The sequence below is a fragment of the Panicum virgatum genome, chromosome 4N (assembly GCF_016808335.1).
Source record: "Panicum virgatum strain AP13 chromosome 4N, P.virgatum_v5, whole genome shotgun sequence".
In the NCBI taxonomy this organism is placed as follows: domain Eukaryota; kingdom Viridiplantae; phylum Streptophyta; class Magnoliopsida; order Poales; family Poaceae; genus Panicum; species Panicum virgatum.
This window is the reverse complement of record NC_053148.1, coordinates 11,149,703-11,165,167: the sequence shown is the minus strand read 5'-3', so window position 1 is coordinate 11,165,167 and position 15,465 is coordinate 11,149,703.

The following is a 15,465-nucleotide window of genomic DNA, read 5'->3' as shown; positions in this document are numbered from 1 at the left end:
AGCTTCATACCCAACAAGCTTATGCTTCTGCCTTCATAGATTTCACTCGCTCTTTTCCTCTCTTTTTTTTTCCTTTCTTTTTTGCTAAATTTGGCAGCTGGAGTTGAGTGATTATAGCACTCCCTGTATCTGGATCTTCCTCTTGGTGATCTTCCTTCTTTGTCACGTAGGATCAAGCTGACATTAGAATTATAAGTATTAATCAGTATTTATCATTTTCCATTAAGTTAAGAATATGGTCTTTGTATTTTTACAGGTCATGCAAAAGCACCTTTAGAAGTAATTGTGTGTCCTTCCATGCTGCTCAAGACATTGGCAGGTACTATGAGCTACTTTTCTTCAATCTTATTAATTATTATGTGAGTTCTAGGGCCATATTTGGTTGATGCGGGTATTTTGTACTTGAAAAATAAAATGAAATACCATATAAGATACATCTATTCTTTTTCATATATGTCCATGGTTATTGTTTAGTTTAGAAAATGCCACGTCAGTTCAGCATTTCTATTGACATAGACTGATCTGACGGATATTCCTATTCATATATGTGAATTATTGTCTATTGTACAAACACAAGTCCAGTTGTATTAATATTTCCCAATATGTTTGGGCATTTATTTAGTGTTAAGAACACTGCATAGGCCTCCAAGCATACTCTGCATTTTTAAAGGAAACACAAACTTCAATTATTCTGTGCCATTTGCATTTCCAGATTTAGAGCTGAGAGAATGACCAATCACATAAATGTTTGTAGTTTGCTTTGTTAGACATACAATTCTAGTGTTGTTGACGTTTAGTTGTTCCACGAAATACATTTTGGCATGCAATTTAAAGTGAACTTAGGAAAAAGAACAATGTGCCAGACCTCATTGTATTTCCTCAGGTCATCAGTAGTTTAGGAAAAAGAACCCTGGATGTATTTTCTCAAGTCATTAGAAGTTTTTTCACGCTTTTCATATGTGCAGCATGGACTGCCAAAAGTATGGAGCGCCCTGTGTTGTAGGTGGGCAGAGGAAAGGATAGATTTTCCACGCTTTCATACTTGGAAAGAGGCTGCTGAAGGTCAGCGGTCTTCCATTTTGTAGACTATCATGCACTATTTTGTCAGTGGTCCAAATTGTGTGAAGTATAGGAAAAAGGTCAGCCTTGAGCAATACCGTTCACATGGGATAGTTTTGCGCAATATGTTAAGCGATATGGCAATCCCACTGGAACCCAGGAAATCTTGATCTCCTAAGCAAAACTCTAATGTGGTTTCAATTCCATTGATGGACAACACAAAGGTGTCATTATATTTGGTTTCAGCTACAACTTGAGCAGCTTCTTCCCTAATGGTATTCCTTTCTGTTAATTGGACTTTCATTTCTGTTTAAGGCACATGGATTGAGGGTTATTTTCCAATTGAAATTGAAAAGAGATAAAACAGAATACATTGTGTATTTAAACAACTGTGATTTCAAGGACATTTCTTGCTCAAATTTGAAGCTGTTGTATTAAATACAAAACAAAAAATGACTAATTCTCCGAACCAATACTTTTTTATATTAATTGTTTAGTGGTATGGTGAAAATGAAATATTATGGACTTATGGTTCAAATACCCTTTGATAGGTATGATCAAACAGCAGTGAACAGGATAACTGTGGGAACAATTTCATCTTTGTCGCAAACAACATTGATGCTGAGTTGTGTTGCCTTATGGCCCCGTAGAGAAACTTTCATTTCCATATTACTATTAAATAACAATAAATGATAGCAAATTATATAATCAAACATTTATAGTATAGTTTCTAGAGAATTAGGAAGAAAAATATGTAATTAAACCTGACATCTTGTTTTTATATACTTCTCATTTTTTAAGATTATATTTTATGCAAATATTTGAATTGTTTTGATTAGAAAAATGCACCCATCCAGGTTCAGCAACCCCCCCCCATAATAGTGCCAATAACATCTGTTCATAATTTAAAAAATTTATGAATATAGGTAGCTGGACATGGAAGTTTTTCTTATCACCTACATAATCCAAAAGATCTTCAAAAGGTTCTGCGGATATAATCTATAAATGTAGCACAACTTCTTCCAATATTGTTCCTGTGGGGACTTTCTTGTTCTCTTTGTGCCTTTACCCACGATTGGATTCATTATGCCATGTATTTTAAAAAGATGTTGCGACTGATTTACTATTTTATTTGGGCAATGATTTCTCCCAGTACAGAAATTGATTTGATTCAACTCAATTTACTGTTCCGCAAGGTGCGAGCCCAAAATTGATGGACCTTTTCCTTTTTCTTTTCGTACATAGTTGAAAAAAAAGGATTCTACTGCTACTTTACGGCTTTCAGGTTTTAAGTTCAACTTCAACTATTCTTCCATTTTGTATTGAATTTACTTATACACCACTGACTTGGCTGGTCTTCCCTTATTTAATTTTGATTACCTGTAGGTGGGAACAGCATGCTGCGTGGCCATTTACCCCCCCCCCCCCCCCGAACCTGGTATGAACGCGATTTCTCATGCTCCTTTTGCCCATAAGTCCTATGCGGCCACATGCAAATAGGTGCTTCTGTACCGTTTTTGCTTAATTAATGCTCTTCTTCATCCCCCAAATTCAAACGTGATCTCCTTTGGTATGTTCTTTCACTAACCTAATTCAACATGCTTGCCACGGTAGTTAAACGGTGTACTTATCCAACTTCCTTGTTGCTTACCTACATGCATGTGAACATATGCAGAAGCAAAGCAAAGCTAAAAAAAACTGCCATTCTACTGTATTTGGGGGGACTTCACGGTGACCTGCGCATCCTGCACCTACAACTCTGAAACTGTACCTGGCAGCCTCCGATTTTGACTGCCTTGCCTTCTTTTCCCATCAAGGCTGGTATGAACACAAGAAACTCGATCAGGAAGCTATCAACCTTAACGGACAGGGCTATATCCTACATCCTCCAGATTCCTACACCCACCGGCATTTTTCCTTCCATTGACAATGTTTTGAGCATCATGCACACAGAAATCTGCCATTGAATACAAGTCTCCATATTTTCCTCCTCCCATCTCCGTACCAGAACAGGATAGCCAACATTGGTTAAGGTATTTTAGAGTGTGAGGCCAAAAATATTGATTTATTGTTTAAATCCTTTTTTGGAATAAAATAGGGGAATTTATTGATCGCTGTATTTCCTGCTTTAAATCCATTAGAGATCCAAAGGGATAGCACAGTTTCTTTGATCTTTGTCCATTCAAACATAAACACATAGAGTAAAAATGCATTTCTTCTAATTTGCATCTCTAGATTATATTTGTTGACTCAATCCTATAAGGACTTGCTCTAAGTTATGATTTACAGTCTTTCAGGATGGAAAAAAAAATTGCAGAGCCTCTTTCTTCTCTGCCTGCACCCTGCAGCTTCATCTTTCAATGATGTGCCATCCCAACATTTAAGCAGCCTAACCCTATCTGCACAACATTCTTCGACTGGCAGTGCGGAGGAAAAAAGGAGCTGTTAAAAAGATGACACAACAAATTTTTCCCAGGCCAAGGCCAATAGCAAAAAGAATTAGCCGATAAATCAAACTTCCTTCTTCAAAAAACAGCACGTCCCCTTGGGAATAAAAACACCTTTTCTTACCATGAAAATTACCACCAAGAATACAAAGAGGATGTGGGCACGCAATGTGTTTAAATTAGGTTACACTGGGAAAAAATAGAATTTTCTAAACTTGAACTCCGATCTTCCTATTTCCCTTTTCCCTTTCAGATCTTATAAAATGTACATACTATTTTTATATTTTTTGTAAACATCTTCTACTACCATGATAACTAACTCTAGGATTACAAAGGAATTATGCGCGCGCAATGCGCGCGCAATCCACTAGTCCGTTTTCATTCTTAAAAAGGAGGATGAGCAGGCCGGCCTCGCTGTGCTGTGGGCCACAGCAGATCGAGCCCGTGGAGTATGGGCTGCACTGTACGCAGAATCACGGTTCAAGTGGGCCCCCGCGTCCCTATAAAAAAAGCCTTGTTTGGTTTAGTATCACAACTACGACACACGATTTTCGAGAAAAGAATCTTCAATGTATGTAGTACTAAACAAAGTTTATTTGTAAAACTTTTTCACGGATGTGTGTAACTTTTCGTGACGAATCTAATGATGGTAATTAATCGATGATTGGCTACAGTAATGCTACAGTAGCTAACCTCTAATCGTGCAGTCAAAGGCTAGGTTCGTCTCGCGAAATAGCGCATGGCTGTGGAGTTAGTTTTACAAATTGCCTTTATTTCATACCCTAATTATTGGTCAAAGTTTTTGTGCTACTTGGTCCGTTTAGTTCCATTGGCAAAAAAATTTGGATGTCTCGTCGTGTGTTTGATCAGATGTCGGGAGGGTTTTTCGGACACTAATTAAAAAACTAATTCCAAAACTCACTTGGAAACCACGAGACAAATCTTTTGAGGCCTTTGACCGCAGCATTAGCACATGTGGGGTTACTGTAGCACTTATGGCTAATCATACACTAATTAGGCTTAAAAGATTCGTCTCGTTGTGTACATTCAAACTGTGTAATTAATTTTGTTATTTAATTATATTTAGTGCTTCATACATGTATTTAAAGGGAGTTGAAAATTTTTTGTGAAAATTTTTGGAAACTGAACGGCCCCTTTTAGCAGCCCCCGCGACATCCGGCGCAACTGCAGGCACGTGCTGCCGCCGTACTTGCTCCAGCGGTGGTCAGGTCCACCCCACCCCCACCCTTTTGGACACCGAGAATTTCTACCTCCACGGTCCACGCTCTCCGGCTCTACGCGGCGGGGACAACGACGCACGACGGTGGAGATGCATCCAGCCATGCATGCGTTGCTGTGAGCCATGGTGAATCGGTGACTCACTGACTCACCTGACAACAAGCTCGGCGCCCCGCAGCAGCCAGCATTGCCACCTAGCAGATCACCGACACGAACAAAGTAAGCACGTCCTATGAAACTTGCGGGGGCGGTTAGGCACAAAGTGCTCCGGATCAGACAGGAGGGCGCATGCGAGGGCTCCGGCGCCGGCACATTCGAGGGCACAAAGTGCATAGGGATTGAATTTTGCTTGCCCAAATCCATGCTTGCGAATACAATATATTTTCGTTAGAAAATCCATTACTCGTTACAGGTTTAATTTGTATCTAAATTTGTACCCGTCGGGTTAACGGGTACCCACAGATCGCTCGAGGGATTATATTTTATTATACTAGTTTTTATTTCGATCAACAAGTTTAATATACTCCCTCCTTCCCCATTTATAAGGCATACACGTATATCAAGATTCAAACCTTCTCATCTTTGACCAATAATTTGACTATTAAATTTTTATTTTTATAATGCAAATTTCATATGATTGGATTCATAATCAAACATAGTTTACAATGATTATAAGTTTATAATCAAAAGTGATATAATATATGATAAATAAATGGTCAAAGTGTTGTTTAGAAGACCGTGTCATGTTCCACCATGCCTTATAAACGGGGAAGGAGGGAGTAATAGCCATCAAATTTGTAGCGCACAGAAATACATGGTGAGCAATAAGTACATTGTTTACTTAAAATTAATAGAGGAAATAAAAATATAAATCATAAATTTTATATTCAATGATCATTAATCCATTATATGAATGTACAAATACTATATATACAAAAGCAACATTACCTCTACCTGCCGCTAAAATATTAAGAATTCATCAAAATAAGAACCGGGGGAGAACAAATATTAAATTTATTAAAAATTCATAAAATAAAAATAACAATTCGACTAGGTTGGATCTGTCCGATGATTGGGCACATGCTGGATTTGTCAATGCTTGGCAGGTGCGTCCTTATCTCATATGAAGGAATTATCGTTGTGTTTGTTTGGCTGTGGCTGATGACCGGAGCTGATTTATTATGAGAAAACAGTACTGCTGACTGGCTGATAGCTGGTGACTAATGTTGATTTAGTATGAGAGAACAGTACTGCTGATTGATTGGCTAGTACTGCTGATTGGTTGGCTGACAAGCCAAACAAATATTTTAGGCCGAAAGAGTGACTTGTGTGATTGATTACTCGGAGGCCGAAAGAGTGGTTAGTTTGGACGGCACAGATTTCAACGCTAGGGATCTGAAACTTGACCGAACATCAAGTGAATGGAGATCCTCCTACCGGCCGTGTATGGTTTGCTGTCAAATCAAAATTACACAACATGACGAATGTTTATATGGAGTACTAAATAAAATCTATTTGTAAAATTTTTTGAAGTATGAGTGTAACTTTTCGCGATGAATTTAATGACGGTAATTAATTGATGATTTGCTACAGTAATGTTATAGTAATCATTCTCTAATCACGCGGTCAAAAGTCTCATTAGATTCGTCTCGCGATTTACACGTGGGGTTGTGGAGGTGGTTTTGTAATTAGATTTTATTTAATACTCTAAATTAGTGGTCAAAGATGTAAAAAAATTTCGAAACCACGGCCACCGTCTGAATTGAAAGTTGAAATTTTCTATGACTAAGGCAGAGTTTAGTTCTCAAATTTATTTACACAGACCTGTCAAATTAAGTTTTCGAACACATGTATGGAGCATTAAATATAGTTGAAAAAATAACTAATTACATAGTTTAACTGATTCATACGAGATGAATTTAATAATTTTAATTAATTTATAATTAAATATTATTTATTAAGTAACAATGAAACGTCCTAAAATCTAAATATTTTTACCAACTAAACATCCTATAAGAGCAGGTATTATGGGTGATTGAAAAGCGGGTGACATCTTACGTGTTGGAGAGAGAACGCAGGAGAGAGATTGTAGCAGGCAGTTCGCCAGAAGCCAGGGAGCCGGCGAAAAGCATCCCAGCTCTCCCTGCCAAGCATTAAATGCTGCTAGGGTCCACCACCATCTATGGCAATCTCACACTCTTGCAGCCAGTAGTAGGCGTAGACCATAAAACTTACTCTAACATCATTCAAGGTGTACTGCAGTTATCCGTCTATGACTAAAATCATTCAAGGGTGTGCTGCAGTTATCCGAATGTGAATGTTTTTCCAAAAAAAATTTAGCAGTTAGCACCATACCTCTTTGCTCTTTGAGAAAATGCAGGAGGTTTTGTTCGTGTTCAGGGTCAATGTTTATGCGATGATGATGGTTTTGTTTAGACCAGAACGCTGGTGAAAACAAGAATTAGGCCTGGTTTAGTTGGGAAATTCAAATTCCAAATTTATCACATCGAAAGAGAATCTTATATGCATGAAGTATTAAATCTAAATGAAATAAAAAATGAATTGCATAATTTGCTTATAAATTGCGAGACGAATCTAATGAGTCTAATTAGGCTATGACTAGCCTATCAACCCGTGTTCCCGCACGGACTAATTAAAATTAATATAAGAATGATGTCAATAATTATAATTACGTATCTCACATTTTTTTCATCAATTAAATATTTAAACACATACTCTATATATATTTATCATTATTTAGTTACAATAGATTTCATTTTGCATACCACCTCCACATGTATTCGATATATATATTTAGTTGAACTATTTGTTTGTGAATTGGCAGTCTTGTCTCTTCCATTATACATAAATATATAGTGACATCGTGGGTATTATTTTTATATAAACAAAAATATTAGTAATGATAGAAATTGTAATTTCAATTTTATATTGATACTTTAATATTTTATTATAATTATATAATTTAAATTCAGATTTAGGAGTAATTTAACTTCTAATAATGATATAATTAGATTATTTTATATGCAAGTTTAGGGGGCTATTTCTATTATAATGGCATAGGTGGGTAATTGACACGAAGATTAGGGGGTTACTTTAGATTTTTTATAATGGCATATGTGGGTAATTTAGATATATGTTTAGAGGGTTATTTTAGTCTATTTTTATAATGCCAGAGCGGGTAATTTATAAGAAAAGATAACAGATCCAATGGCTATTATAATTAGAGTTGTTAGATTGATGGGTAGATGTTTATAATTTTTGTGAGAATTTATAAAATTTCTCTATTTTTTTTAGAGTGTCCACTTAGAATCCTAGGTGTCTTCATATGGAGATTTTAAAGGAGCCTTCAATTAATAATAGTAAGATTAGACACTAAATTGCTACAGTAATTCACATGCTCTAATGATAGATTAATTAGGTTCATTAGATTCGCCTCGTAATTTACAAACGAGTTCTACAATTAATTTTATAAGTAGTCTATATTTAATACTTCAAATGTGCAAAAATTCTATTTTCACAACTTTACACGGACAACTAAACGAGGCCATAGAATATGATGATACTACTAGCACTGCTGCAGTAGAGCTTCAGATCAGACCACATGATTTCGAGTTCGAGGCTGCAGTGTACTTGGTTTTCCTACTTTGAACATGCACGTACCGGCACTGCTATGTTCACTTGGCTTTTCAGCCAACCAGTCAGTAGTGTTATTTTTTCACACTAAATCAGCACCAGCTACTAGATAGTTGTGACATCCCAGAGTTTTAAAATGCTAAGTAAGAAATATTAAATACGATATTATGCATAATCAACCAAGAAGATGGACTCGAATACGTTTATGTGTGCATGCATGTGTATAGATGCATAGGTCAGAAACCGTAAATAATTTTGTAAACCAATACAAGTATACATATGAAAGCGAATAGGCGTCTCTCTAAAATTATGTTAAATCAAAGTCTTGTTGAAGTCAAAGAGAGAAAATAAAAGTTTGAACATAAAATGACAGGTCCTTTGAACCGTAGTGTTCAAAGATTTAATTTATCTGTCAAATTTCAAACTAATCTGCTTTGAAAATAATTTCTAAAATATAGCTCAAATGAATTTTTGCCCAAAACCAAAGTTGTAGGTTTTCAAAAGACGAACAACTTTTGTGTTCAAAGTTTTTCGAGTTATCACACAAAAATGGGAGAAAATTTTGAATTTCAAAGCATATGGTAACTTTTCAAATGTACTCAAGTTTCAAATTTTATCTTTCCAACGAAGTCTCAAATGAACTTTTGCCTGAAACGAAACTTGTAGATCTCGAAATTTTGAACAACTTTGGTACTCAAAAGTTTTTCATTTGAGGCCATGTAGAAGGAGAAAAACTGAAATTACAAACTGGAGTTTTGAATTTCGCTCTATTTACGCATTTGCCCTCACTCCATCTTCCTCTCTGTTCCTCGCCGTGAAGACGCCGTTCGCCGCCGGCGCGGCCACTGGCCGCCGACGCGTCGCGCCTCCGGCCGAAACCGCCTTCCCCGTCCCCGGTTTTGCCCCCATACCAGCTTCCCTGGCGCCTTGCACGCTCGCCACGCGCCCCCGTCGTCCTTCCGCTCGACACGCCGTGGACGCCGTCGCCGTTCTCGACGTCAGTGCTACACGCGTCGCCGCGCCGTTCAACCACCGTCGCCGTTCAAGCCGTCCTCACCCTTTCACGATGCCAAACTCAAGTTCGCCTCTTCCTCTTCTCGCGCTAGAGCCAGAGCTCGAGCTCCCTGCGCCAGAGGCGCCACCCGCCATCGCCATGGCCGCGGAGCTCCGCTCGTCGTGGCATCGCCCCCTTCGATTCCTTTTTCCCCAAATTAAACCCCCAGCAGCCTTCCTCGCCTCCCCACGAGCCTCCCAGGGCCGGCCGCCCCTCCTAATCGCCGCCGGCGAGCTGCCGCCACGGCACCCCATGGCCGCCGTCGCACTGCTCCCGTGGAGCTCCCCTGTCCGACCCTCCTACACCACAACCGAGCCCCCAGACCGCTTCAACTCGCCCCCAGGAAGCTCCCCGACCCCTCCACCACCGCCCCAAGCCACCGGAACACCGCCGCCGTTGCACAGACCCGCCGCCGCCCCTTGCTTCACGCCGGCGAGCCCCGTCCGGCCATCCCCGCGAGCCCCGAGACCACCCACAGGTGCGCCTCGACGTCCTCTCCCTTTTCCCCCACATCTCCCTCGCCGCCGGCGAGCAAGCACTCCGGAAACCCGGCCGTTTTGCCCTCCTCTGTTTCTGGTCCGACCAGGGACCCCAGGTTAAAAGAAGCAAAGTTTCCAGGGGGCTAAACGCAAAAATGTAAAGGAACTTCAAAACAGCAAACTTTGAAAAATTGTATAAAATCGTAGAAAATTCAGAAAAATACAAATCCAAATGTTTTGGAATCCTTGCAATAAGACCTACAACTTTTGTTACATCCAGTTTTGCTTTTGACCAATAGTTTTATCTCTATATTAAATATTAGTTTTATACACCTTTGTATGTATCTCCTGTTGTAGTCTTGAACTAAGGCTAGTTTTTGGACAGTTTGCTACACCATAGATGAATATAGTACTGTAAAAATTTGAGTACATTTTGACAACTCTAGCTATATATTTCATTAGATCTTGGTTTATGCTTGTGTTAAATAGAGTTAAATCCACAGGGTTCTATACTAGTTTTCTTGAGCTGAAATTTTTATTACAGTCTTAACTTTGTTTTTAGATGCTATAGAAAAATTTTGGGAATTTTTAGTAATGTGTAACTAGTACTTTTGATTTATTCATGAATAAACTTTGTAAATCAAAAGCCCTAGTTTATTTTATTAGAAAAATATCATGTTTTTATTAGAGCTTGATTTTCAGTACATGAACATTCCTGTAAAATTTTAGCCACTGAAACTTAGTAGTTTGGTCTGAATAAATTGAACTTGGTCTATGTTACTATAACTTGATTTACTTTGGATGCCTTTTATAGCGCTTGTTTAAATCTGAAAAATATACAGTAGGCTCATCATGAGATCGCCAACACTTAGTGAAGAATCCCTTATCTTTACTTGCATGTTTTGACCTGTACCTTTTATCTTTGTTTAGTTAGTGTCTGTTGAAACACTTGCGTTTTATGACTTAGCAAGATTCTGGGAAGCCACCCCACGTTGTTTTTATGAATTAAATTGCATCAAGTTACTACTCTATAAATGACTGCCCAGTAAGTAGGAAATGAAATAAGTGTTTTCTTGACTTAAGTTTTATGTGGACTACAACTTTATCGTGAAGGAAAAATAATAACATCTATATTGTTGGGCAACTCGAAACTGTGCAGTCATACATATGCATTGTTGCATTTCATTTAGGTACGATAGATGAACCACGTGAAGGACGCGACATTGGAGTCAAGCCAGAAGACGGTGAATGGTGGACACATCCAGAAGATGGACGGATGGATCCCGATGTGCACGACCGAAGGAAGATGCTCGCCGAGCAGTTGTTCTCTAACTAACACTAACCTAGTGTTAATTCCAGGCAAGCCCCGGAGCATGTCCTACTATTTTAAATTTATGCAACTTATTATTGTTCCTATCTATTTGTGCATTTAAGTTTACAGGAGTTGACTGGAACCTTAATTGCATAATCCTAGGTACCGATGTTTGAACACTAGTATGTGTAGGTCGCTAGTTGGCTATGCTAATGTTTCGGTAGAAGTCGAGTGATTTCCTGTCACTCGCGAGAAATATAGGAGTTGGATGTTTACTACCTGCTGCAACTATAAGGCCTACGGGCGGGACTGTGGTACTTGGGATGTCCCGTCTGTTTAGTGAAATGTGATAAGGCCGCAGTGTGTGGTAGTGGTAGTTAAGCGTTTGAACGTACTAAACACATGCCGAGAATATGGTAATCGGTAAGCTTAAGTACCTGATTGGCCCGGCAAGTGGACTTCTCCCTCACCTTCTTTGAACGTTGTTTCTCATGCGCGCACATGCGGGTGCAGAGTCGTCGTACTCTGTAGTCGAGGACGGTGACCCTGATCCACAACCCGGAAAGAAAGGGGAAATGTTGCACGTGTGACTCTGGGAGTAACCACGTGACGTGTGTTTAGGTCTGCCTTGCAAGGTTAACAAATTCGATTCGAATCGTCCGCCTCTCACGGATAATGGGACTGCTTAACTCTTCTGCTACATAGAGTAAGAAGTGAAAGATGATGATGATGAATATGGTTGGTTGAATGTTGAAAGATAATTGTTTCCCACCATGTATGCTATTGGATAGATGCTCACCTAGAATGGTTAATTGAACTAGAACCTGAAAACTAAAATATAAAATTAAGGATCTACTCTTTACTGCTTTTTGGGCAAACAAACCCTCAAGCCAAAAGCCTTGCATGTCTAGATAAAGGGCTAAGTATACCCTTAGTCGGGTAAGCCTTGCTGAGTATTAGTATACTCAGCCTTGCTTGTGGCTTTGTTTTTCAGGTGGTACATCTGAGGATGTGGCTGACGTCATGTACGGGCTTCATCATGACGTCTTGTTTCGTCGCTAGACTATCGTTCGTTTTCCGTCAAACTTAAACTCTGTTATACTTTTATGAATTCAAACCTGGTTTGTAATAATAATTCAATTTCATACTCTATGCTGTAAAATTTGTGGAATGTTGCATTCTCTGGACTGCTTTGTCGATCCTGTTCAAGTGGTTTAATCGGGATTTTACCCGACAGCACTGCCGGATTACTCCGTTTTAAGTGCGTGTTAACCCTGATTGTTGTTTTGATGATGGTTAGCGCGCTTAAGCCGGATTAATTTAGGCGGGGTTGCCACAATAGTCAGCAGTATTTTTTTATAATAAATTAACAGCAGCCACAGCTAAACGAACAGTGACACTGCACTGACTAGAGGTGGAGCTTCCCATGCGGCACGATGGGGCAGCTACACCACCTACCGCCAGAGTAGCATCAGCCAGAGTAGCATCACTAGAGGCCTCCTGTCTTCCTCCCTTCTGGCGAGCTGGTGAGCATGGAGCGCGGCGTCGCGACGGCCAGAACTGGCGACGGCGGCCGCCATATCCTCCGCTCCGACGGGAGGCTGCTCTAATGGAGGAGGAATTGGTGGAGGTCGCAGCGATGCCGGCGAGCCAACAATAGGCACTAAGAGCATATCTCCAGTAATAATCCCTATTTTCAGGCCCTATTTTTCTAAATAAGAACTCCTCCTACTTTTAGGGGCTATAATTTTTACCATCAACTTCAGCAATAATCTTTAAATTTCAGCATCTACTCTGGACCTATCTGTCGGAGTCTCAACTATTTTCTTTTTCATTTTTTTTCTTTCTCTGCATATTTCTCTGGTGCGCGTCTCCTTTTTCCCTTTCCTCCCGATGCATCACTCTTGACCTCTCCCATCAATCTGTCTCGCATCTCTTTCTCTTCCCCCGATGCATCTTTCTCCCTCTCCTCCATATTCACGCCCTGTTTGGATCCCAAAATATAAAATATAAAATTTTTATAAATTATTTGTATAGTATACTAAATATAGTTGAAAAATAAATCACATTATACAAATATATATTAAATCGCGAGACGAATCTAATGAGTCTAATTAGGATGTGATTATACACTAAATTCTACAGTAATACTATAGTAAAAATACTCTAATGATGAATTAATTAGGCTCATTAGATTCGTCTCGCAGTTTACAGACGAGATCTGTAATTAATTTTATGATTAGCCTATATTTAATATTTCAAATGTTGAAAATTTACTTCTAAAAATACAAAATACAAAATCATCTAAACACACCCTCACCTCTCTCTCTCGGCTCTAGACTCCATGGACCATCGCCTGTGGGGGCAAGCCTGTGAGGCTCGGGGACAGGTTGCGCTCCATGCCTGAGCTCGCGCCGCTGCCTGGGTGAGGCCGAGGCTCCATGGATAAGCTCGGGCTGTGTTCGGCTCCAAGACTGAGCTTGGCATGCTGCATCGGGAATGCCAGCGGGCCTCCATGGTCGAGCTCAGAGGACGGCGGAATCAAGCTGGTGGCGACGGAATCGAGCAGACTGTGACAGGAGCAGCGCAGAAGAGCTCGAATCGATGGGCATGCACTCCATGGCCGATTGCGGGCGGCTGGCCGCCGCCATCGTCGGCACCGGCGGGGCGTACGAGCCGCAGCGGCAGTCATTCCCGGCCTCGTCCTCCGCCGCCGCCGCGCTCGCTGCCGAGGTCCTCCCGCCCCCGCAGCCGGCCAAATCCCCATGGAGGACGACTCCCAGCCCGAGCCCGATGCCGACGGCCAAATCGGCGGCACTGGCGCGTGGGGGCGGGGCAGGCCGGCGCGCCGGCGGGGCGGCGCGTGGCGCGGAGGAGTGGGGCAACGCCACTGCTACGGTTCGGACCAGTAGGAGCACGGGATGCACCACTGCCACAAGATCCAGTTGTGGAGTTCCGTCTCCTCCACTCGCAGGCAGCGGAGCTCGGGGTCGACGATGTGGGCGCCGGAGCTTGGGGCGGGCGGCGGGAATGCTGCAGCTCGGGGCGGTGACGCGGGCGCCAGAGCTCGGGGCCATCGGCGGGGGCGTTGGAGCGCGGGGCCGGCGACGCGAGCGCTGGAGCTCGGGGCCGGCAGCTCGGTCGCCGCGGCTCGAGGCCGCCATGTGTCCGTTCACGGCGGTGTCTTTGCAGGGGCAGTCCTTCTTGCCAGTCAAGGCGGCGTCGGCTGACGGGGAGGCGAGGGCGGCGGCGCGGGGAGGCGACAACGTCGGCGCGATGTGGCGAGGGCCGCGGGGTGGAGACGCACCGGCCGGCGCGACGGGGGCGGGGCGGCGGGGAGAGGAGAAAGTGGGGGTGGGACCCAAAGATAAGGGGGATATGAGGATCCTATTCCTAGGGGCTGAGATGGCAACGGGTCTAAATCTATTGGACCCAAACTGATGAAAAATATTTGAACCCACTAACAAACACATAACTGTGACGGGTTTAAAATTTTGCCCAAACCCATCGGGTTAGTGGGTACCCACGGGTCACTCATGGGTCTACACATTACTATACATTTTTTCTCTTGATCAATTAGTAAACATCATTGTATATCGTATTATGAGTAAGAAATCTAGATTCACTAAAAATTACAAAAGAAAATATAAATATAAATAACAAGCTCTATATTTAAATAATTATAACATCATACAAAATCACAAATCCATCATATGCATATACAAACACGACAACTACAAAGCAACAATACCCACCATACCCACTACTTAAGGATTTACCAAAATAAGGATTGAAGGAAAGGAATGTTAAATTTGTTATAAACTCACAAAATAAAATGATAATTGTTCTATGTTAGATCGGGTTTAAAAAACTCATGGGTTTACGGGTTTGGGTATTGTAGGACTAAATTTGTGTCCATAAACCCAACGGGTAGGACTTTGGGCTCATTAATAAATCAACGGGTCTAAAAATTGATCCAAATCCGTATCCTAATAGAGCAAAAATCCATCGGGTTTCAAATATTCATTGGCATCCCTATTGGAGACTATATTTTGAGAGGGCATGAAAAATGAGAAGCCATTTAGGAGACTCACTGGAGTTTTTTTTATCCAATCACCTAAAATTTAGAGCCCGTTTAGTTACCAAAAATTTTCACCCCAAAATTTTTGCCTCACCTTTAGACCCATGCATGAAGTATTAAATGTATTTAAAAAATAAAAC